Raw genomic sequence first — 24,908 nt, forward strand, 5'->3', positions numbered from 1 at the left:
GATGTCCAAGCCTCTACTTGCATCATATTTAGTAGTAATGCTCGTCCTTATATCCAACTGTATATTTTCTCTTGCAGAGCGAGTCACATGAATCATCCCAGAATTAGTGTGGGAGGGGACTGTCCGCAGCATGCATGGAGGTCAGGCCATTTGCAAACTATCTACCATAGCATCTCAAGTGTCTGGTGCATAAAAAAAATTAATTACGGTTACCAATAATAATCACAACACTACAGTGGTTGTTATATAGCGAAACATTTTCTATAAAGCAAATTATCATCATGATCATCATCATTATTAAATGTAATTCCTGTGACACTTTCTTGGTATAATTAGCTTCTAACTGCTCTGTCTCTAAGGCTGTTCCCTGAACAGAAATCCATTATTTCTTTCATATCCAGTTATCGGCCACTGTCAGCTGATACTTACACGTGGAGAAAGAACCTAAATCTGGGTTAGCACCCCCAAATCAGAATCTGAGCAAGGATTTGGAGGCAAGTGGTTTATGTGGAAGCTGGGGTGCAGGAGTGAGGCTGAATGAAATGGGGAAGAAAAAGCTAACCTAAGGATAAGTTTTCTATGATGTTGCAGAAAAAGCAGATTAATTTCCTCAGAACCTCTGAGAAGCAGAAACGCTATTGTTCAGCCAATAGACAGGAGGCCAGAGCATTTACTCTCTGACGCTTGCCCCCCATTGGTTGAGAGTTGCCTTTGAGGCATTAGCCACACACCCCATACAGCCCTGGGGGACCCTCAGGTCATCCCTACAGCGTAATTTACACAGACTAGGGAGTCACACTTTAGGGGAGACACTCAGTGGGTGGTGAATTGGAAGTGGCCACCACGACTACAGCTGAAACCAAGCACGGGCCGGGGAGGAATGACAAGGACACTGGGAACATTTCTACAGATGGCACAAAAAAGCTGGAGGACGTGCAGACTGGAGCCTGACTCGTGACCCCAGCCCGTGACCTTGACCTTGCTGCTCTCACAGGCTTTCACTGCTGGTGCATTTGTGTCAACATTGGAAAGACATCCGGGAAAATGCTAGTGATAATTGGCCCATCAAGGAAGAAGCATCACCTCCTCGATAAGTTTCAGCTCATTTCACAATTTAATCTAAACAGTATTTGTTTTATGCAAGTCTTTCTTCAGATATCTTCTGAGACACCATGTTTTTAATGTCACAAATCCTAGTACACGTTTGTTCTTCTCTTTGAACATGTCTTTATGAAACTGTCTCTCGAAGAACCTTGACCATCAGGTTTTCACACAAGCACTCAAAAAATAAAAAAAGAACTAAAGCTCGGAGTTGTATTTATTCTAAGTTGGTGCTTAAGGATTCAACATGATTTTCTTTATTGCCTTTCAGCGAAAACAGCGACAACAACAAAAAAACAATTGTCTTGGCCCATCCTTCATCAAGAGAACCAATTAAAAATACTCTGCATTGATGTGTCCTCTCGTTGGGGTAGGATGATTTTAAGGATAGGCATCATCGACACAGAAATAATACCCTGTCCAACCGTCTTGCATACACAAGGAACTTCGCAGTTTGAAGATCCCATTCAGTCTACTCATTCAATTTAAAAGAGAAAGAAAGAAAAAGAGAGGTCAAATTTGTTAAATTGGGAACATAGGACAGAGAACTTGACCTCAGAACACAGAGTGAAAGGCAAAGTGCCAGGACCTCTCCAGCACCTACCCCCTCTTCTCAGCTTGCATAAGATGGACGATGCTGTCTTCAGAACGGCAGCCTTGTCACTGGACTCTCGAGAGCCTCAGCCTTCCCGGGAAGCCAGTAGGAACCCAGCCGCGGCGGGAAGACTGTGACATCGAGCCTTCTGTGATTGTTTTGGGGAATTAGCTGATAAATAATGTATGCAGCAGCCCACTGACTTAAGAGCTTTCTGTTTGATCTCAGAAACTCACAGAATTTTTGTAAATAGGTTTGAAAGGATTTCTGATCTATCGCATGCTTGTCCGTGAATTTTATTTAACAAATATGCACACCTGGGTAGCCTGATGTATTTGTGGCATTCCTTTTTCTTTTTAATTCAGCGAAACTATTTGTGCCTCGAAGTCCTTTGAACCAAAGATAGATGAAAAATGTGCCTTTTGGTTGCTCTTGTGGTTTGATCTGAAATAAAAAGAATGATGTTGCCTTGTCCTATGTCAATATGATTTTTAACAGAATGAAATATACTTAGATTAAAAAACACAGTATTATGATTTCAGAAGTTACAATGCACACGTGAAGTCTTTGGAGATACTGATAGAAAGGAAAGGTAGTGAAGAAGTTTGCGAAAGCTGGGTAAGAAATTCTGAAATGATGACTCGTGATCACAGACAAGAACTCAGCGCGCTGGGTGTAAACAGGGAATGCTTAGTTTTGATCGACATGCCAACAAGATATCATTCATATGTTCCCTGAGCTGCGACTGGCAGGCCATTCACTGGGGTGACATCGAGATTGTTCAAATGAGGAATCGGAGTCAACTAAGGCATTTTCACACATTTCATGTATGCAATGTTTTCCAGAAAGCATTACATCAAGCATTGCAAAAGCATAGCATCAAGAGGGCTTTGCACACAGACGTGGAATAAGGCAATAGAGCTGGTTGTGCGAATATAATGAATTAAGAATTTATTATATGACATATGAATTTACATGTGTGTGGAAGATTGCAACTTTTGCTCACAGCCACCTCTTTAAAAATATTGTAAATGTAAAACAATGTGGGTGAACGAGGAAGAATACATGTCATGACGTTATTTGTTTCAAGATGGAAGTCTGAGCTCCCAACACATTTTCTCCCACTCACTAAACCCTTAGAAATGATGGAGACGTTACTTTTCAAAAGAGCCAAGAGCACTTTTAAAACCAACGTGATTCCATATTTATTAGGTTATTCATACATTTTTCTGTGTGCTTAAGACATCATAGTAAAATTGCAAAGAAAAAGAAAAGAAAAAAAGACTTTTTCGGTTCAGCAAGCGAAGAATGAAGCTTTCTTATTTTCAGGCTTCAGGGAACATTTGTCCCAACCTGGCCACTATCCTTTCTGACCATCATGCCACGTCTCATAAACCATCTTGGAAATGTAACGCGCCAACAAACCTTCCTCCTGTGCATTCGCCCAGTGTGCTCCGTGTTCCCAGCAGGCTGCTCAGCATGTCATTTTCTGTGTCCTGTATCTAAGACACAGGACTCAGACACCCTGCTGTCTTATGGTGAAATCCCCCTAATGCCTAATGTTCAATGTTCGCTTAGTAAACACCGTCCAGTGCTCCTACTAAAAAAAATAAACGTATAAGTGCGAGGTTGTTGTCGTCATGAAAATCCACAGATTGTGACCAGTCCAAACTGGTCACCTCCTCAGGCGGAGATCAGTGAGAACAGGGTGGAGAATGCACGAGAAAGGTCAAACAGCAGATCCCCAAACGACTCCATATTCTGCCCAATATTCTTACCTGAGTTGTTTTTTGGAATTAGCAGAATTGGCAAAGTAAAGAAAATATGCTAACACCACTGAGTTGAGATTTTCTTCTATCATACTAAAAACCTGAAGAAAAATGAAAAAGAAATAACTTCTTCACCACGTCATCCAAAGTCGTTCATTCTATGCCCATGTGCCATTTAAACTGTCTTACCATCACCTTTATAAGGACCTGACACTTTGTAATATGTAATGAAACCTTCCTGATATAACAAGAATAAAAAAAAAAATCATATGAGTTTACTAGTTGTTGAAAGCACCATCACAGCAATTCATCCTTGACAAACCACAAAGACATAAAACAAAAGTTAAATACAGACAAATCTGAATAACATAATTCATAAGTATAGAACTTTTATGGTCCATATTTCTATTGACAAATATAGAATGTACCTTCTTCTTAAGCATACATAGGTCATTTACAGATATTGACCATAAGTTAGACTTAATGCAAATTCGAAATTTCAAAGAGTAGAAATAGTACATATGTAGTCACCATAGTTCCCAGCAGCAATATAATACAGCCAGAAACACATCACAGCTGAGAAAAACAAATCTTTTGACCAATGGGAATTTAAAAGAAAATATTTTCTCTTAAATGTTGAGTAACTTATAAGCCATGGAGACAAAAATACAATGGCTGAATCACTAGTACACATTGATACTGAAAGCTCTCTATATAAAGTTTGGTATAATGCTAAAGATTTGCTAAAAAGAAGAAGCAAAATTGCAAACGTTTTCCTTACTCAAAAACAGAATAAAGGTGAGTAGTGTGTTCTACATAAAAATATAAGAAAAAGAACTCAGAAAAAGTTAAGAAAAGGAGAACAACAAAATTAATAAATATAAAAACAAATTTATAGGAAAGGAGAAAAAGCAGAAATAAGTGCATGAAATCATTAAAAAGAAGAAAAATTGAGTTAATACATATAAAAGCATACATGAATGTATTAGAAAATAGAAAAACAGGATTGATAAGTGTATAAAATAATTAATTCTTTGAATAAAAATAGATAAATCACTTTATTAATAAAAAAGAACATTAACATACAAACTTAGGGTGTGAAAAGTGGAACTGATTAAAAAGATTCTAAAAGAATATTTGCTCAGAAATGTGCTAATAAATTTGAGAATGTGAATAGAGCATTTTCTATAACTATAAAAATCCCATCCTGCAAATTGACTCAACAAAAGATAGACTACTTGAATAGACCCAAAACCAAGCAAAAAATTGAGAAAATTGTCAAAAAAAGTTCTCGGTAAAGTTCCAGACAATTTCATGCATGAATTCATTCAAACCTTCAAGAAATAGATAATTCACGAGCTTTTCAAATTGTCCTAAAGCATAAAGTTAGAACTAATTCTTCCTAATTTTTTTTTTTTTTTTACCAAACCACTATAATATAAACACCTAAGCTTGAGAGGGAAGCGCTGAAGACAGACTTTATAAACCAAACCCATGAATATTGATTCAAAAAAAAATCACAAAGTGTTAAGAAGTGGAATCCACCTTACATATCAAAAATAATACACTGTACTAAGTGGGTTTTGTTAAGATATTCAAGAATAATCCAATATCAGAAAAATATCATTTTAATTCATCATATAAATAGGCAGAAAAGAAAGTAATAAAATAATACGATTATATCAAAAAGGGCCAAAAATGTTCTCTGACAGATTTCATAAGCCAATTTCATAATTATCAATATAAAATATAATATGTCATTTATTAAAAAGTAAGTATAGCTGCTAAAGTTTTAACAGGATACAAATAAATCAATTTCTCAGTTACTAAATGAATGAATCATAATGATTTGTTTCCACATCTGAAGTCTTCAACTTCGACAGAAGAGAGTCACTGGAAGAAAAATATAAACCTGAACAGGAACACGTGGGCTTCAAAAGGTGACAAACACAGGTGCAAACAGGGAGCAGCCAACTATTATCGAGGTGATCATGACCCATTATATAATCTGGCCAGGTTCCAGCACTTTTTAAAAATGACTGGAGGGCAGTAAATCACATCTTGCCAGATCATTTTATAGGATTATAAATAACCTATGCAGAGTTCTCAGTACACAGTAGACGTTTAATAACCACTCCCGCCAGTGCCCTGGTTGCTGGCCATGGTACTAATCATTTGCACAGTTCTCATTTGAATCTGACCATCCCCAGGAAATATTTTCTTTAAAGACCTCCACCCACTCCAGCACCTCTATTTAAGGAGAAAACATAAGTTAAAATATTTTCCCATCATAAAATGATTCTTGCTTATTTGAACAAATTGAGGGAAAATGGAAATACACAATATAGTTTTAAAGTTTCTCATCCTTCTCCGTCATAGATGTCATTACATTTTGACACAGCCTTTTGTTTGCGGGATCATACTTGGAACTGTACCCTTTAGATAAATGTTTAAAGCAGAACGTTAATGTCTTTAAAGGAAAAGTACTTGATTTGAAAATTTCAATTCACAGGTAATTTTATAACTACCCATCCATTTTGCGACATCAAAACTGGCAGTGTCTTTGATGCGATCAAAAGCCATGTGTTACACCCATCAACCTATTCATGTTTGTCAGCCCCTGTCCTATGTGGAAATGGTTCAAGGCATTTTGGCCATTTCAGTGAAATCTCTTCCCAGCTGTATGTACCAACAAACCAGTAGCAAGTGGATGCCATGGAGAAAATCTTCACTTTTTGTTAATCTAACAAAAAGGTGAAGCGAAAGTTAGACCATTTTCTACTTAATTTTATCAATGCAGACGACCCAGCTGGGCATCTGAGGTCCTCGGTGGCAAATAACACAAATGAGTGAGTGTCGTGTCTCCGAGAGCTTTGAGTCACCTGTGGTGCTGTCCACAGTGCTGAGATTAACTGCATCACTGCCAACATTCCAGTGTCTGCTGGGCTTTGAAAACCTCAGTACACAGATAGCACCTCCCGGCTCTTGCCTGTCCAAGTTTTTTATGTTGTCTGTGTTTAAAGCTGGCTGCAATTAAATGCAAGATTATTGTCTAAAAAGTCCCTTATTGTCCTTGTTTAGCTGCCTAATTTCCTTCCATTAATATGTTCTTAAAGCTGCTCCAAACCACTTTTTCCAAGCTAATTCAGGAAACGCATTTTTTACAAAGAGCAGGTAATTTTAAAAGCATCACTCGAATGTTGGTCTGTCTTTATTTTTCAAATAAACAACATAATTGGTAGGAACTGGGGACACCTACAGATCAATCTTTAGAAACTGGTAGGGTATACAAACCCTGTATGTTCAACTTATAAAACTTCTTCCCCAGCCCAATTGCATTATCTTATGGGAAAGTGTTGAGAAAGATTAAGGTTGTAAGTTTTTTTCCTTGCTTCCCCAGTTCCGCCCGCCCCTGCCCCCACAAACCTCTGTAAAAAAATTATTTATCAATTCATGTCCTGGAGAATCAGACATAATTGTAGGAGATCTAAGAAATAAAGAGAGGAATCTGTCACCTCCTATTTTTATCAAGTTTGTTTTGAAAGCTTTCGATGTGTAACCTCTCTTATTAAGTGATTTTATGCATATGTTTTCTGTGTGTGCTGTCCGCTGCGGTGTCATTTGGAGAATCAACCTCAATTAGAGCTAATTAAATTCCCCTTCAACTAGAAAAGCATGAAAAGGGCCCATAAACTTTATTTTAATTGTTAGTCAATTGCATTGTCAAAGCGCAGAAGAAATATTAAGTGGGTATGACAGAGACATCCTGTATGTGCCACGGGCTCTTCATTGAACTAATAATCGTTGTTTCCAAGGAGATGCAGTCTAATGCTGACAGACATCCTCACCGCCTCGGATGCAGGATGAAGAGTTCACGCAAACCCGTCATCACCCGAGGGGATGGACAGAGGGATTCTCTTCAACTCGGACAACCAGCCGGATCTGCTACTGAGGCCAAAAATAAAAGTCATGATTGATATATACATTCTTTGATTTTTTTTTTCATAGGTGTCTGGGAAATAACCCCATAAAATACTCCCGAGGGAATATGACACTGTGTTTGGCCAGGCCCAAACCACATCATCCCTCCTGCAGCTCAGGGTGGAGTCAACTCTGCCCAAAGCACCTGGGTCCAGAGTCAGGAGAGGCGTGGCCAGGGCACCTCCCCACCTTTTAACGGAGGGAAGGCAAGCGGACGCTGGGCAGCATGACAACAGGTTGCCACTGTCACAGGTATTCAGAAGCCATCCCCTTGATTAAAAATCTTAACAGATTTTAGTTCCTGGACCGTCTGACTTTTCCTCTCTCTGAAGCATATTAGTGGAACCGGGCTGTTTTACAAGAAGGAAGCCGACTTCTTGAAATAGTTCTCACGTCTATTGTGAAGCTGTTATTGAGGGCATGTGATTGTATTATGGAGGGGCATTTTTTTGGTATATCCTACACTTCCTTTAAAAAAAAAAAAATCCGTATGAGAACCTTTTATCTGCTCGTAGCATCAAGAATACTTATGGTTTTTCTAAGAAATATGTTTCAATCTTATCTTCTGGAAACTGTGACACCGTGACTTATGTAATTAATTATTTTAATTAATTGATATCTCCTTATTTTTAACTCTAATGGAATATTAAAGCCCTGCCCTTAGCAAGCAAATGTACAGAAAACTTACATACAATAATAATAGTTATTATCATTATTATTATGACGCAAGTTTAATTTTTTCCTCTCTACCTGTAATTTAAATTAGTTCAGTGTATTTTATATTTTTTATAGGCTCCAATACATACTTTCTGGAACAAACAATGATATAAATATATCAGAGCAACAAACTGAGTAACTTACAGGAGCCAAACAAGCAATGACAATGTGCAAAGCTTCCACGTGGGCACATGAGCCCTTCCTGCATCCAGGTCCAGCTACTTAGTGCCACATGGAAAGGTGAGACCAACATGGCCAGATCTTTCAAGAGAAAACAGAATCCTAACCCCACATTGCCTTCAAAGATATAAACACAACATTAGTGGATAATGAATATATAACCTTCCTTAAGTTAAAGCTATTCTTATTAGTTTATTTTTGTCTTTGTTAAAAGAATAACAAATTAGAAATGTTTAGTTTACTAAAGCAGAAAAGGGATTGGTGGAGAGGATATTTGTCCATGGAGTCAAAGGGGACATTGCAGCTCCGGGCTGAGCAGACAGACACGAGCCAAGGGTCAGACACAAACCCGATGACAGGCTGGGCAGGGGACGCCACTGAACACTCACGGATGTGCCGCTGGGCTCTGCTGCCACGATCGCTCTTCACACAGGATACTGGCAACTGGCTCCACCTTAGAAATAAACCCCAAATGAGCCCTGCCCCTTTGCAGAGCGTTCAGAGGCTGAGCTTACCCATGTGCTCCAGACGACGCTGTCAGAAATGGACGAGGTTTATCATCCATCACCGGGAGAGTCTCTGAACACAGGACAGGGGTTTGCACACTGGGCATAAGGACAAATAAGGACAAATATCTACGACATGCCCTGAGAGCAATATCCAATTAACAGTTTCCTGAAATGACAAAAAAAAATTATGTTAAGTAATATTTTTTTTTAAAAAAAAATCCCATTTACTGTGCTTTTAATAAAGAGAAAATAAGATCAGTTTTATCTTTGGGATTGCTAGTTATTATCCATGAGTCTTAAGATTCTATTTTTGAAAATTATGCAGGGCTGTAAAATGATAATATGCTCCTTATTAGGGGGATTAAACAAAAATGTAATGATTTCTCTGTGAGAGATAAAAATAAAAACATCTCAGTGACTAAGCAAAAGCCTCACGACCGGCTTTGGAGAGAATCAATTCGCAGCCCTTGGTGACAGCCTACAGGTGGTGTCAGAACCAGCGGCTCAAATTTATTTTGTTAGACTCACCAGGGACGAGTATAAGGTCATAAAAGGACCAAGGCACAAGCCATCCCCTGAGAGCCTGGTTCGGCATGCCTGAGGTGAGGCCCAGCAACAGTACCTCTTAAATGTACCCCAGGTGGCTTCAGGGCTGAGAACCGCCGTCCTGAGGAACGAATTGGCCCCGTAAATAAAGACAAAGAAAAAAAAAAAGAAGTTTCTTCTGCAGAGGCCACAAGATATCATGTTTTCAAAAACGTCCATCCCACTGGCATGAAATGACACCCCTTCGTTTGGGTGCAGTGGGGTTTTGTCGCTTCTGGGACATCGGTAGTGGCTGCTGTGCAGCAGGAAGCGGAGGGACAGGGCGCCGAGTGCTTCCACACGTGCGGGCAGAGCGGTTCGGAGCAGGGAGGCGGGTTTTTGCCCCCTCCGAGTCGGAGCGCTTTCCACCAGCGGGCCCACCTCATCCGGTCACAGGATCTCTGACGAACGCTGTGTACCTGCCTGGCACAGCAGAGCATCCGGTTCTGCAACAAGGCAGGAGACAGCGGGCGGTTTTCTGAGGGAGTGGGGAGCCGGGAAAGGGCTAATGTGGTGCTTCTCCCCGAGTGGCCTGCAGACTCCCAGAGGCCTGCCTTTCAACCAGCCCATGAGGTCGAAATGATGTTCGTGATGATTTAATACGCTATCTGCTTTTTTCACTGCGTTGACATTTGCAGCCAGGATCAGCTGAGCTGCCTACCCAACCCGTGCCTGACCCCGGGGTGTGAATGAGCCCCGGTGGGGAGGGAGACGGGGAGCAGCAAGCACCCCAGATGCCTGGCAGTCTCACTCCTGAGCCATAATAATACTTAGTTTTGAGACAGCCTTTTGTTATTGTTGATGGTGATTCACAGCATTCTAGTGGCAATAGGTCGGTTTACCACTCTATCCCACGAACCTAGGGTGGTGCTTGATACCTTGAAAAATACTCTGGTAAATGAAAAGAAGTAGGCAGATGGTTGAAAGAATAAAGAAATGAACTAAAAACAAACAAACAAACAAAAACAATTACATTCGCCCAACTTGGGCTAGAACCAACCTAAACGATATAATAAGTTGGCCGATGTAATTAATTCAGTTCTTCTGGGCATCCATCCACATGGAAAACTGGAAAAGATGAAACCAACATTAGAATGGCTACTGCTACTGAATAAAAGAGGTTTGAATACTTCTACCTGCTCTCTCTCGGCAGAGTCCAGATACACCGGCCCGGACAAGCACTACGGTCGTGACGGGGACTCGAACTGCAGCTTGGAAGCCACAGTGTCCCCTCCCTTTGCACGCTGTTAGTTAGCATAGACCGAGGCGCCCCTCTCCACCCCCCAGCCCAGCCCTGTTTCCACCTGTTTGTGCCTTGAAAGGGCAAAGGGAAGAACGTAAATCTCAGACACTGTGACCAAAGTCAGTTTAGTGTCCCCATCATCCCAGCAGAGGAGGAAAACGTAGGGTTTTCATTTTTAAGGACAACCTCTCTTAAAGTGTATACAGCATCTGGCTCCGTCCGAGTTGTATGAGGGACGTTGGAGATGGTTTCAAGTGGGTTCAGGGCGGCGCTGGTTCCTGCCTTCAGACCATCAAGGCCGGTGGCTGCTGGCTTTCATTCCCTCTCTGAAGGCTCTGCAGATGGCAAACGCCATCCACCAATTCAGGGAAATCCCTGGCTGAGAACTTTCACAAAGTTTCTGCTTAGAGGTTCCTCGTTGTATTTTTTTTTTAATTAAAATTAATATCTGCTTTGAACGCACTTATCGTTTTAATTAATTCTCATTCATAACATGCATGCCGTTGATTAATTCAATTAAAGTATTGGGTTTTTCAAATTAATTGAATATTTTATACGGAGGCGGGGTTTTGCGTGTGTGTCGGCAATCTTCACGGATCTATCCGTGTGTCATAAATTGTTTTCTTCCTTCTGCCCTCCCTCCCTGTCTCCCTTATCCCTCTTTCCTTCCTGCCTAGGCCTCTGCTCTCTCTCTTTCTCCATTTCTTTCCATCCTTCTTACCTTCTTTCCTTCTTCTGACTCCTTCCTTCCTTTTCTTCCTCTTTCTTTTTCCTTCTGTTCAGATCTCCTCTCCTCTCTCCCTCCCAGTCTCGTGTCCTTCAGGAGCCACTTAAGTAAAAGCAGAATGGAAAAGAAAGGATATTATTTTCTTTAGCACATTCACTCAGAAAATATATAGCGTAGCCCCAGGTCATCTAATTCATCCTTTTTGTTGGGCTGACTGCAATAGATCACAAACGGAAATTTTGGTGTGGCCAAGAATCCAACTTTATAATTTCCAGATACAAACTGAATTCTTCCTTCTGGATCTTAGATGTCAAGAAAAAAAAAATTACATCTTCGGGCTACTTTTCCTTTTCCAATTAATCTTTGTTCACATTTTAAGTATCGGATTTAACAGTTTCAAACTAATTAACAACGAGGCACGTGTATGTGTTTTTGATATTATAATTCTGAAACACGTTACAACTTATCTTTGTTAGTTATGTGAAATTCCAGTTGAACGCTAGATACTGTCATTTGATCAGTTTGTGCTATATGTATTTTAATTGTATCCATTTTCATTAATCAACACAAGTATTTTAACTAAATTGGTATACAACTTCAATATGACCTTAGTTTCATCAATTTTATCAGTTAATTACCTCATTTAATTGGTGTTTTCATTTTTCCATATAACTAACCTTGGGATTTAAAACTAGCTTCGTCATTGGGAGTTCGAAATTAATCTACATTTGTTTATAAGACAACGAGAAGGAGCACAATTAAGATTCTTGTGAAAGTAAACTTTAAATCGAAAAGATCAAATTCAAAATAATTATGAACCATGTTTAAAAAAAAAAAAAATCACTGTGAATTTTAACCCAACACTGACATGGATGCTGTGAAATCTCTACATTTATGCATTCTTATCAATAAAGTTCATTTGCAGAAGTCTTTTGTAAGCTAATTTGATAATACATCTTGTAGTAAATGTAGAAATGTTCATAAACTTAGTGATTTACCATGTGGAAATAAGGAATACTCCATCAAAAAAAAAAAATTGGGAAAATATCTAGGTATGAAGACATCCACCATGGCGTTTTTTTATGATAGTAAAACACTGAAATCAGCAAAAATGTCGAACGCTAGGAGAATGACCGAGTAAACCACAGTAACATGAAAAGAAACTGATGGAATTTTGCACAGCCATCAAAAACAGAAGTTAGGAAGACTGTGGAGGAACATGGAACACTCCTGTAATAAAACGTTAAGTGTTATCCCTGTTATTCAATTTATATGAGAATCAGAGAACTCTATTTATCTAATATGTATGTAGTGAGAACGTGTTCGATCCTGTGCTAAGAGCAGCAGGCATATGCTGGCATGTAAAGCCAAACAAAATATGACCCCGAACCTGACCCTGACCCTGACCCTCTATATCTGGTCTACCCAAGGAGTAGACCCAACTTCCCACTTAGCTGTATGCACCTTCTCCAGATACTTAATCTCTTTCAGTCTGTTTCTTTCTCATCTGCAAAATGAGGATAAAATGAGGAGCTACCTCGCACAGGGTTTCTTTGTGTATTTAATGAATTAGTACATGTGATCTGTTTAACACAGTGCTTGGTGTATTTGTTTGCTAGAGCAAGCGTAGCAAAGCACCACAAAGTAAGCTGCCTCAATGACAGACATAGATTGGCTCACGGTTCTGGAAGCTGGAAGGCCAAGATCATGGCAGAGTCAACTCCTTCTGAAGTCTGCGAGAGAGTCTGTTCTGTGCCTCTCCCCTTGCTGGCAATCCTTGGCTACTGGCACCACCCCGATCTCGGTCTTTGTCTTCGCCTGATGCTCTCCTTGTGTGCGTGTCTGCCTCCAAATTTTGCTTGTCTAAGGATACTGGTCACATTGAACTAGGCCACCTTAACAACTTCCTGTTAACCTGATTACCTCTGCAAAGACCCTAGCTCCAAATAAAGCCACATTCTGGGGTATTGATATTTGGTACTCCAACATATGAATTTTGGGAGTACTCACGTCAACCCATAACACTTCGTGTGTTGACGTTTTCAATAAATGTTAGCTACTGTAATTACTATTATTACCAATGTTGTTAAGAGTAGTAGTCACGTTATATCACGATAGTGTATGTGGCAAAACCAGACATGCTAATCGAATAAGATGAAAGGATTTGATTTTGTGGATGGTAAAGTTCTAAGTAATCAGAGTTTTCTTTTGGTTTGTTTGTTTCCTGTTTTGTTTTGTTTAATTTCTATAATGTCTATCCACCCCCCAGAGTGCTATTTAAAAGGGAGAAAGATCTAGAATGTCTCTTAAATATAATTTCCTTTCAAGCATAAATGCAATTACACCAGCTTCCCACTGATTCCTATCTTCATAGTATTATCTTTCCACTTTCAACCAGACAAAGTCCAGGTCACTATTGGAGAATGACGGACACGCTCGTTGCCTTCATTCTGTGATGCTCACATTCTTTGATTATTGCGTGAAACAGCAGACTTCTCACCTCCCTCTGTGTCAGTCCCTAGTATCGATTTCAGCATTTCTATTTATCCTGGCCAGACATGAAGATGTTATTTCCAGATTTCTCTCCTCTCTCCTGACTGCCGTGGAGTGCCTAGGACATATGTGTTATCGCCTATAGATTCTTTACAGGAAAAAAAGGTCCTCAGGCCAAGTGACAGAATCTTCGACTTCCTCCGAGTTACTCTTTGATGATCTTTTGAAATATTTATTTTCCTTCAAGTATTTTAGCCGTTGGGTTTCTATCTTCCTAGTGTGTCACAATTCTTGGATTAAGGACCCAATGTTTTGTCTTTAGAATAAAGTACATTGAGTTGTGTAGTTTTCAGATTGAGGAAAGATAAATGATCAAGCTGATCATCAACTTGGAGCATCTGACGAGTCATTTTTTTAAAAATATTATTCCGTAGATTATTCAGCTAAAATTGAGAGGCTACATAAATCCACATTAGGAATCGTGCCCATGAGGAATATTTAATTTCAAGTTATGGAAAATCTAACTAAAAATTGACTTCCCTCCTTACAAGGATCCTTGCGATGACGTGGGGCCCATCCGGATAACCCAGGGTGATCTCCGCATCTCAAGATCCCTCACTTAATCACATTTACAAACTCCTTTTGCCATGTAAGGTCACGATGGTCACAGATTTCCAAGATTAAAACACAGACACTTTTTTTTTTATTGCTTGAAGGGAACATTATTCTCTCTACCAAATTATTCTTGTGAATGGGAAAACGATATTATAACGATATGACATCTCCAAAATTTATTTATAAATTTACTTTTGTTCTAATCAATTTCTTATTCGGACGTTTCTGAAAGGAATGAAAGACGCCGTACGGATTAGTCAATTCTGGAAAAGAATAACGCAGAGGAGCTGCGCTGCCGAATACAGATGCGAGGAAAGGATTATCGTAACCAACAAGGAGCCTGTCCCCTAGCCACAAACAGCCGCACTTGCAACAGTAAGATGGGCAAGCGACATAAATGGGCAACTCACAGAGTTAACTCAGGTAAAAAGAGAACCAGTAGGAGAGATATATAAAGGGATTTGTTGCAAGGAGGTGGTTTAGGGGATCACAGGGGCTGCCTAGGCAAGTCGGGGATTCGTGGAGCAGGGGCTAGAACTCTGGACGCCCTGCCAGGGCTGAGGGCCACAGGCAGAATTTCTTCTTCATCAAAGAGACCTGGCTCTGCTCTTAAAGCCTTTCAATGGATTGGATCAGGCCCTCTCTGGTTACCTAGACTAATATCGCTTATGAAAAACCAGCTGATGACAGATTTTTATTACAGCTACAAAGCGCCTTCACGATACCCCTTAGACGAGTGTTTGACTGAATAACTAGGGACTGTAGACTACGCATGTAGACACATCGAACAGGCCATCAGGATGCTTAACCACACTAATAATCTAGGAAAGAAACATTCAATTTGAAAATATATTGTTTCCACCTAACAAATCATAAATTGTCTTATAAGACTGAGATTCAGTGTTCGCAGGACGGGAAGGTAGAAAACACAATCCCTGGAGACCATATGTTATGTACGAGCCCTTCTGTCTGGCCATGCATCATGATGTCTCAGGGACCCCAAAATTTTAGGAAGAAACTTCACATGCAAGAAAAGTTTATTATTCATCCATATGACGGAATGCCAGATAATCATTAAACATCGAGTTAAGGACAATATTTCTCGGAAATGTTCCCAATATATCAAATGAAAGAGCAAGTAATAAATATCACACATTCGATTCTGGGCAACGATGAATAAAAAGAATAGAAGTTTATACGTCGAATTTTAACAGTAATCACTTCTGGGGACTAGGACAATGGGTAAATTCTAATTTGTGAGTTTTAGCCATTTCCAATATCTAAAATAAAGATGCATTGATTCTGAAGTTCGATGGACTAAAGTTGGGTTTCGTTATAATATTGAGGATTAAGTAATGCCATTATATAGAGAATCTTCAATAGATAATGTACTTGAGTGTTAACATCCACTCACCTATTTAACCCCCACCTAGGAATTCTTTCGACACATGCGTACTAGCCCTACGACCATCACTGTGGAGGATGATGGAAATAAAATAGTGATCAAAACACACTCGGACCCTGCCCTCACAAAGTGTAAGGGGGAGAGGGAAAAATAATCAAATACAGGGATAATTACAATCCATGATAAGTGCACCAAAGGAGAGAGAAAGTGTTATGTGTGTCCATGGAAGCAGTCCAATAGTTATACTAAAAATCTGCGTTATTATCTAATCAAAAGATATAGTGCCCACTTGTGTGCGCGTGTGGGTGTGTGTGTGCACGCGCATGTGTGTTGTATGTGTACCAGCGTCGACGCCTCAAATCGATACTGCCAAACTACGAGAATGAAACTACAGGAGAAAACACCGAGAAATGCTGAAAAGGCACAAATCACTTCAAAAAAAAAAAAGCAAGAAAAAAAGAAATCGAACCCTTGCATAACGAATCGTGGACAATTGCCGAAGCTCTTTATTGTACACCCACAGAGAGTTAAGAGTTTTCCACTGTGTTCCTATCATTCACGCTTTTTCCCCCCAGGATCTGAAAGATAAATCTGACAAGCGCTGGATAAACACTGGCTGAGATTCTGTAGTTTCCAGGTATGGAAAGTGACATGACTTATTCTCTGATTTTACCGGATCTGCGCTTCTGCCGCCTCTGCAAGGAAGCCGGATAGATCGACGGCTCTGGCTAGAGGCCTGGTGATAATTCAGACAGGGGTTGAGCTCCAGCAACTGGGAGAATGCAGCCATGCACAGACACCTTACAAACTGCAGGGAAAAAGTGAGAAGGAGAGTAGAGTCTGAAGCTCTGGCGTAATGGATCAGACCACACGAAGACTGGAGACTTGCTACGAAATTAGGCCAATTACATTTTTTTCCTTCTACGTGAGACTGACTGGTCCTCCTTTGAATGTGTTAAAAATAGAATTGCAAAGAAGGATTCACGCACGATCAAGAAAAAATAGATCATGTGCTAAAATATTTCGGCGTACCTGGCCGTAGTGACTGCTCCCGGATGCAATTTGAGCGCGTTATTCTGCCTTAGAGATCTGTATCTCAGGGAGAGACCCGATCCTATTAGAATGAGAGGGAAACTAGATTAAAAGACCGACTATGACTTTTTGCCGGTGAAGACCTACCTGTCCACGACTGCTTTGATAACTAAGCAAACTTCCCGTAGTTTTATGGCATCTTTCATTCGTCATCTGCATTAGGCAGAATTTTAACATGCGCCCCCCATGCACCCCCCACCGGGATCCCCATGCCTTGGTGCGCTGTGTGTGCCCCGCAGAATGCCTGCTGCTTAGGTGTGGGTGGACCTGACATAAGCAAGTGGGCCCTTTTAAAAGAGGCTCCAAAGTCAGAGAAATTTGAAGCTGCAGAAGATGCTCTCCCATTGGCCTTGCATAAGAAACCGGCCGTGGGGTAGGGTGCAGTACGTGGGAGGGGCGAGGAGCTGAGGACCGCGAGCCTACGACTGCAATGAACTGGATTTCGACAGCGGCCAGTGAGCCTGGGAGAGGAGCCCCGCCCCGGAGGACACCCCGATTGCAGCTTCGTGAGCCCCTGAGCAGAGGAATCGACCAAAACACACCAGACCCAAGGAAACTGGGAGGTAGTTGATGCGCCTTGTTTTAAGCAGCTACATAAGTGACAATTTGTTATGCATTCACAGAAATTAGTCCACCATTCTTCCTCTCCTTCGTTTTCTTCATTCAATTAGACAAATCACTTCTTCCTCCCTAGTCATGACTGTGATCTCAGTCCTGGTGATGCGCCCAAAGGCCGCTGAGTTAAAGGCAGCGTAAATGCAAACTGACTCTACGTGATCTGTTTTAACAACGAAGGACTAATATTCAAACTGAGATTATTTCTTTGGGTTGAATCTCATCACCAGGAAATTACTGAAGTCAGCATCTAGTTACCTTTGAATAATATTACAGATAACTCACATCACTGATTTCTGGCCCTTTGCCATTCGTTATGCTAATTCTTCACTACGTTTTCTCACTTAGCTGTCCCAACGACTCTGTAAATTGGGAGATGTGGTATGATCCGGATTTATGGACGATAGAACTGAAGTTTAGGAAACGGTAAATAACTTGCCAAGGTAGAGACCAGATCTAACCCCCGCCCCCACGCCCCTGCCCCCCCGCCCCTCCTGAACCTGTATGGCTCCATTTATACTAGACACACAGCAAAGGCGTCTTACCTGATGGAACAACAGACATTGACAATTCTTTCTTATTTTTTTCTCCTCTGTGCCTTCTCTAGTAAGGATACAGATCTCTGCTTTTTTGAAATGATTCTGTTTATGTGATCGCTCTGTAACATGTTTACTTAGTTACAGGTTAAAAATAAATAAATAAAAAGGACAGGAAGAACCCTCCCAGCTGGCGTGGGAATCTGCAACGGGAGAGGCTCACCGCTCCCTATCTGTTTGGCTTGCCTGGGCTCCAGCCGTTGCACTGCTCAGCTCAGACTCCCCAGCTTCCTTACAAAGCAGAGCCAGGCACTGTATCACTCCCCAACATCAATAAAGCAGGTCTAATTTTCCTAAGTTGATGGAGGCCTGATAGATCTGATGACCTTTTGTTGGAATGCCATTTACAAGTATGATTAAATTATTCTCCACGGCTGAATTGATACCTACGGCAGATGTATCTGCCTCCCGAGGCTGCAGGAAAATCTACTGCTTTCTCCTCTCATGCAGAGATCTCTGGTGAGCGGATTACAGACTCTCAGCTTTGGGTTTGAAAAGGTGACCCTGGCGATGACTTTTTTCTTCTTTCAAATCTGTTTTAGCTGATATCATTTTTCTCCAATCTGATTAACTGTATCTGTCTGACTATGCCTTAAAAGGCTATTTATTTATTTAATCTGTCAGGGAAAAATGAAAAAATAAAATAAATGACAGACCATGTCTTCCTGGGATATAAGGAAAGTAATTGATATTTTTGAGCATTGTCTGTTTTTTATGTTAAATCTTGCATATGCGTCATTTTATTTAATCTTGACAACAAGGTATGAGGTATTATCTTTGCATTTAGCTTATATTTTGAGGGCCTACTATGTGTCAAACACTATTCAGATATCTGGGGAAACAGCAAATCCTGCCCTCATTGAACTTACCTTTATATGAGAAAATTGGGACGCAGTAGGCTTTCCGTGTGTCTACATGTTGTGCCTGGAACATAGTAGGTGTTCAATAAATGTGGAATTTATAAAACAGAATCAGGGTTGATTCAGGTCTGCTGTTTCTACAATCCAAGTTTTGTTCTCTATCCCATGGAAAAAGGGTTGAGGAGAGATAAGAAAATCATAAAGTAGGAGTTTACAGCTTACTTAAAAATTAAAAAGCAACAGCCTAAGTGTCTGTCGACAGATGAATAGATTTTTTAAAAGTGGCATATATACATACACAATGGAATAATATTCCATAAAAAAGGAAATTCTGCCTCTTGTGAGAACATGGGTGGACCTTGAGGGCAGTATGCTAAGGGAAATAAGTCAGACAGAGAAAAACAGATATTGTATGATCTCAATTATATATGGAATCTAAAAAACACCAATCCCGTAGAAAAAGAGATCAGATTTGTGTTTGCCAGAGATGGGGAAATTCGGTGAAGATCGTCAAAAGGTTCAGATTCCTTCCCACCGAAGTATATCTTTTAATAGTTCTCTCAGAACAGAGTAAATTTTGGTGAGATACACTTTCATAATTCAAATAGATCTGAAAATGCCTTTTTTTTTAAATAAATTATTTTATTGAGATACATAAACATACAGAAACAGCACAAATCGTAATCATGTAGCTCAGTACATTTTTACAAGTAATAAAGAAACAACACAAGGATAACCAGCACCTATATCGGGAAGTAAGAGCTTGCCAGCATCTCAGAGGGCCCTGTGTCTTTCTCTCGTTACCTCTCTCCCTCCCCAAAGTCAGTCTCTATCCAACTTCTCACCCCATACATTACTTTACCTCCATTTGAACTTCAAATAAATGGAATAATATCATTTTGAACTTGTTTACTTTTTAGATTCATATGAATAGTTTTCATGTCTTATATCGTGGGGGTTGTATTTGTTGACCCTCCTTCATGGTGGGTCATATATTCTCATGCAGCTTTTTATTTTGAGCTCCTATTTAGTACAAGTTCATATTGTTGTTTTTTTTTCTTGGATTCCCCCGTGTCCTGGGTTTGGAAGAATCCATCTAGAAGGATTTTGTGTGTGCTCTGACTTGCACTGACCCCTTGGAATAGCCTAAGGTCAAATTAACTGATCTGGCTTCAGATTCCTACCCTGCAGTTAGTAAGATTTCCGATTCCACACCCGGCGTCTTGCTTGACATCAAAACATACATACTTCTGGCAGATTTCCAGTACTTTCTATAACTTGGCTTCCCATAAAACTTTTTCAAATCGAAGCAAATCTCTTATTTTTAGAAATTCAAAACTAGACTCTTTGTGCGATGATGCATATATCAAAAATCGTTATGAATTACCTGATAAATGACCTAAAGTCCTATATGTGACATAGTTTTCATCAAAATCTTATTCCCAGTTAACACGTGAATATATCTTTTGCTCACCTCACAGAATATACCAAATGGGATCCAGATACCTAAAAGGATGGGATATATTCTATAAACATGTACAAATATAAATAATAAATGCCCATGTTTCCCTTCGGGGCAGGAATATTGACTCCAATTTTTTCTCTTCTCTGTTTCTTGACCCTACTTTCCTTTACCAACGTTTCTTTCCGCTTCCAATCAGCACGTTTTTCTTAGGCTGTGTTCATTACAGTTTTTTTTCCCCCTTTTATCACATTTCAGCTTTTGCTAGTGACAGTCCCATCTCTGAAAAACTTCTCGTCTTACTCTTCAACTATACTTTTCATAATATTCTCAAAGCTATAATAAAACTTTTTTCCCAAAGAATTATGTTTTTCCCTAACGCTCTTTGTCTATGCTAAGAACATCAGTGCCTCACAAAATGTGGTTTGATTATTGATTTAGAGCTACAACAGCAGCATCTGCTTCACATGCTCTAAGCTCAGGGTAGGACAATATACTCCATAATTCTTGAAGTGAAGATTTGGGGGCCTCCTCTTCAGTAGCAAGTTGCACGTGCAGTGGTCCTCTTCGACCATATAGTTATCTTTGCAGAGGTCCGGTCGTGAGGTACCTTTCATTGGATGGGCGTTGCTTCTGGGTCAACCAGTAGGATGCTTGGAACAACTGGAGTTGCTCCACTTCAGTGAAGAATGTGATACTGGGCTGAAAAATTAGGTCCCACATACTTAAAAAGCATTCTTCATAATTTCACAGAAGTCATGTGTGTGTGTGTGTGTGTGTGTGTCACCTGCCTTGCACCTGCTAGGTAGCAACTTCCAAATTAGATCTGCTCTTTCATCTCAGCATATTCCGGGTTAATGTCCCTCTTGACTCCCCAGCTCCTCTAGTTTTCCAGAACTTTCTGCCTCCAAACCATTTACCCATCACTTCATAGTGTGCATTGCTCCCTTGACATTTAGGGAGCCCATCATTAGTTCATTAAAATATGTCTTCAAAACTTTAAAAAATACTAATTTTCTCTTCTGCGGGATAAGGAAATCTAATCTCCAGCCTAATCTCTACCCCCTATAAAGGAAGGGATGATTTCACTTTTAGAGAAGATCACCTTCAACCTTACACCTCCCGGACTGATAAACTTCTAGGTAGGAGGTAAAAAGAGATTTTAAAAAACATTAGTTCGTTGCTCATGTGCCTAAGGGTCACAGGATATTGACAAACGCGAACACTATCCTATTCAACAGCATCAACGGAAGGCCCGCCATGGGCTGGTAGGTCAGTCTACACAACCCTGGCGAGGCAGGTGATACGTCTGCCATGTCATTATTAGCTCCCTAAGGATGATGGCCATGCCACGGTCACCTTTCAAAATCAGGATGGACCCTCACCCAAGGTTTGGTTCAGATGTCAAGGCTGACGTCGCCACACACACACACCAAGATGGTGTGAGAAGATTTAGTACCTATGCGATTGAGGTCTCTGGGAGGGCAGGGCGGGCCTCTCGAGCAGGTCAGAAATGGCTTGAGTGAGGGCAAAGAAAGGAGACTGACCAGGGTTTTTAGCATGGTGATGAGTGAGGCCAGGGGGAGAGTCCCCAACAGGTGGAGGCTTGGATGGTTTGCGTGACCCGCTGGTGCCAAAGGAGATGACATCAGGCTTCTTATTGGCTGTATAGACGTGGGTGCAACGGGGAGGAGGCGGGGCGAGGTTTAAAATCCATCAGCACTCAGAGTTCAAAAAATGGAACTGGACTCCTCATCACAGACCGTGTTTATAATTCTTTGTAGCGACCATTTTGTTTCCCATACATGCTACGTGCCTTGTAGTTCACTCAACACATTCTAGATTGGCCGTCTGAAGTAGGACTCATGTTTTTCCTAACGTCTGAAGGAAACTCTAAGAGATTATGTTGCTTGGAAGAACATGAAGCTCAATCTTTCCATCTGAAAACACAACGCTTTTGGAAAACCAAGCAGACACTTCGGTCCTCCTAGCCCATTTGGGCCAGAGCTGCTCGTATTCTTCTTCAGTTCTCGGAAATATGCCTCTTCCCATAATAGTCTTGCTTCCAAGGGAGGTTCAGTTCTGTCTCTTCATTGCCTCGTAAGTCTCCGTCTCCGGGCAGGATCTAAGATAGGTCAGCCGTGCATTTCACATTGCGCTACGTTGTCTCATCCCCCAGGACCCTAAATGAATTGTGAGCTCAACGATTATTCACTTTCCCTTCACTTCCCCATCGGCATCCCTGGGTTGATCATTGCCAACGCCTATTATCCTTGAGGTTACGAGAAGAAGGAGACAATATATCAAACCTATTCCCTTCCCCAGTATAAGTCTAGAAAATGTACATTTTACACGTCCTCAATCTGGGCTTGCTAGGCACATTTTATAGGCTATATCAGCCATCCACTAATCCTTAGACATCTGTCTAATTGTAATAACACAAATTAATATTAATTGCATCACCATACATAAAGAATAGACATGGAATTTAGAATGTCATTTAAGTGTTGATCACCGTTATGCATTCACATAAATACCTAGCTTAACAAAAATAAGACATTTATTTACATGTGCGCGCATTGCTATGATCTGAATGTTTATGTCCCTCCAAAATTCATATGTTGAAACCTAACCTCCATGGTGATGTTATTCAAAGGTGAGGCCTTTGGGGGTGATTAAGTCACGAGGACAGAGCCCCGTGAATGCATGAGCGCCCTTAGAAGAAGCAGTCCAAGACATCTCCCTTGTCCCTTCCACCAGGTGAGGTTACTACAAAGAGAGAGCCATCTAGAAAAATGTGCTCTTACCAGACACTAAACCTGCCAGTTCTTTGACCTTGAACTTCCAGCCTCCAGAACCATGAAAAATAAATTTCTGTTGTTTATAAGCTGCCCAGTCTGTGGTAGTCTGTTTTAGCAGCTTGAATGGGCTAGAACACACATACACACTTGGCTATGTTGGTTTTATGTAAACACTTAAATCAATTAATTACACCATGATAGCATCATGACCCTAACTCTTAAACTAAGGCTTATTCAAGAAAATATGCTCACTTAACTTTTTTTCTATCAATTCTGAAAATTTCAGTCAATTTTGTTTGGTCATAAAAAAATAACATGAATGAGAGCCTAAATATCCCAGCCAAATAAACACTGGGATAATTACATGATTTACTCTGATACGCTCTGAAATTTCTATGGTAGTCATAAACTCTCTGAAAACTTTCAGTAAATTTTTAAATACCTGGTGTATTTAAAAATGCAGTGTGTATTTCTCAAGGTACCCCAGAGGTTTAGAGGTTTAGATTTTCTGAGCTGATAGTTTTTAAGAGGAAAAAATAATAATAATAATAATAATAAAGCATTTTTCCTAACTGTTCACACCAAAAGATCTTAGAGATAAATAAATTTAGGTGTTTTAATTACTCTGTTTTGGTTTAGAGTTTTCTAACTGCAGTTAACCATAAAACTCTGTGAGCCCAAACTGTTCAAACATATTACGACAAAACACAATAAACAAGAGAAGGTCAAATAGAGAAAACTGCTGGGAAGGATATTAAAACGATATTAAAAAGTAAGTGGCCGGAGTGGGACATGCATCAGAGGGAAGAGTCAAGGATGGCTTCTTGGAAGTGGTGCTATTTGAGCCAAAGTACCCACTGCTGTCTTCATCAGAAGGTTGCGCATTTAAGATAGGGCACAATCGGGCTCATTAGAAAGATAAAGGACCTGGTTTAAAAAGGGTGCAAAATGGTGCCACCAGTGATATACAGGTAGCAGGTGTTAGTCGGTCATCACGTCCGGGCGTGAGAGGAATTGGTTCTATCGTGGGCTTTCTTCAGTCTTGACAGATTCCATGCACCGTCCGTGCATAAAGAGTTTTGGGGCCCAAGCTGGGGTCATGGGTTCCCCACTGGCAGAGGAAGATCAGGATATCTTTCTCGTTAATTTCACCAGTAGCTCCCCAAAAGGAAGTCGTGCTCTCAGGAACCCCACCAAAAAGTGGGGAATGGGAAGCTGAAATGGACACCGGGCAGCTACGAACCACGAATATAGATCTCTAAATGTCCTAAGAGCCCATTAAAGATGTTCTACTGTCTTACTTGATAGACAATCACTGCAATTTCTTACAATCTTACTGATATCTACAACGAGCATCTCTCTACAGCTCTACTTAGTATGTCTCACTTTGAGGAGGAAACCTGCCTTTTTATGTGTTATTGGCCAAAGACATAGTGAAGTTTCTTCCTCAAGCGCAGGCTAAAGTCAGATTACTCACGGCCCTTCCCCAAGTGTTATTTAAGAAGGTTGGTGAGTAAATGCCATGCTTTCTCTTACATGCAGAGTCTAAGGAACAAAAGAAC

Source organism: Pteropus medius, unplaced genomic scaffold (genome assembly GCF_902729225.1).
Source record: "Pteropus medius unplaced genomic scaffold, Ma_sr-lr_union100, whole genome shotgun sequence".
NCBI lineage: Eukaryota > Metazoa > Chordata > Mammalia > Chiroptera > Pteropodidae > Pteropus > Pteropus medius.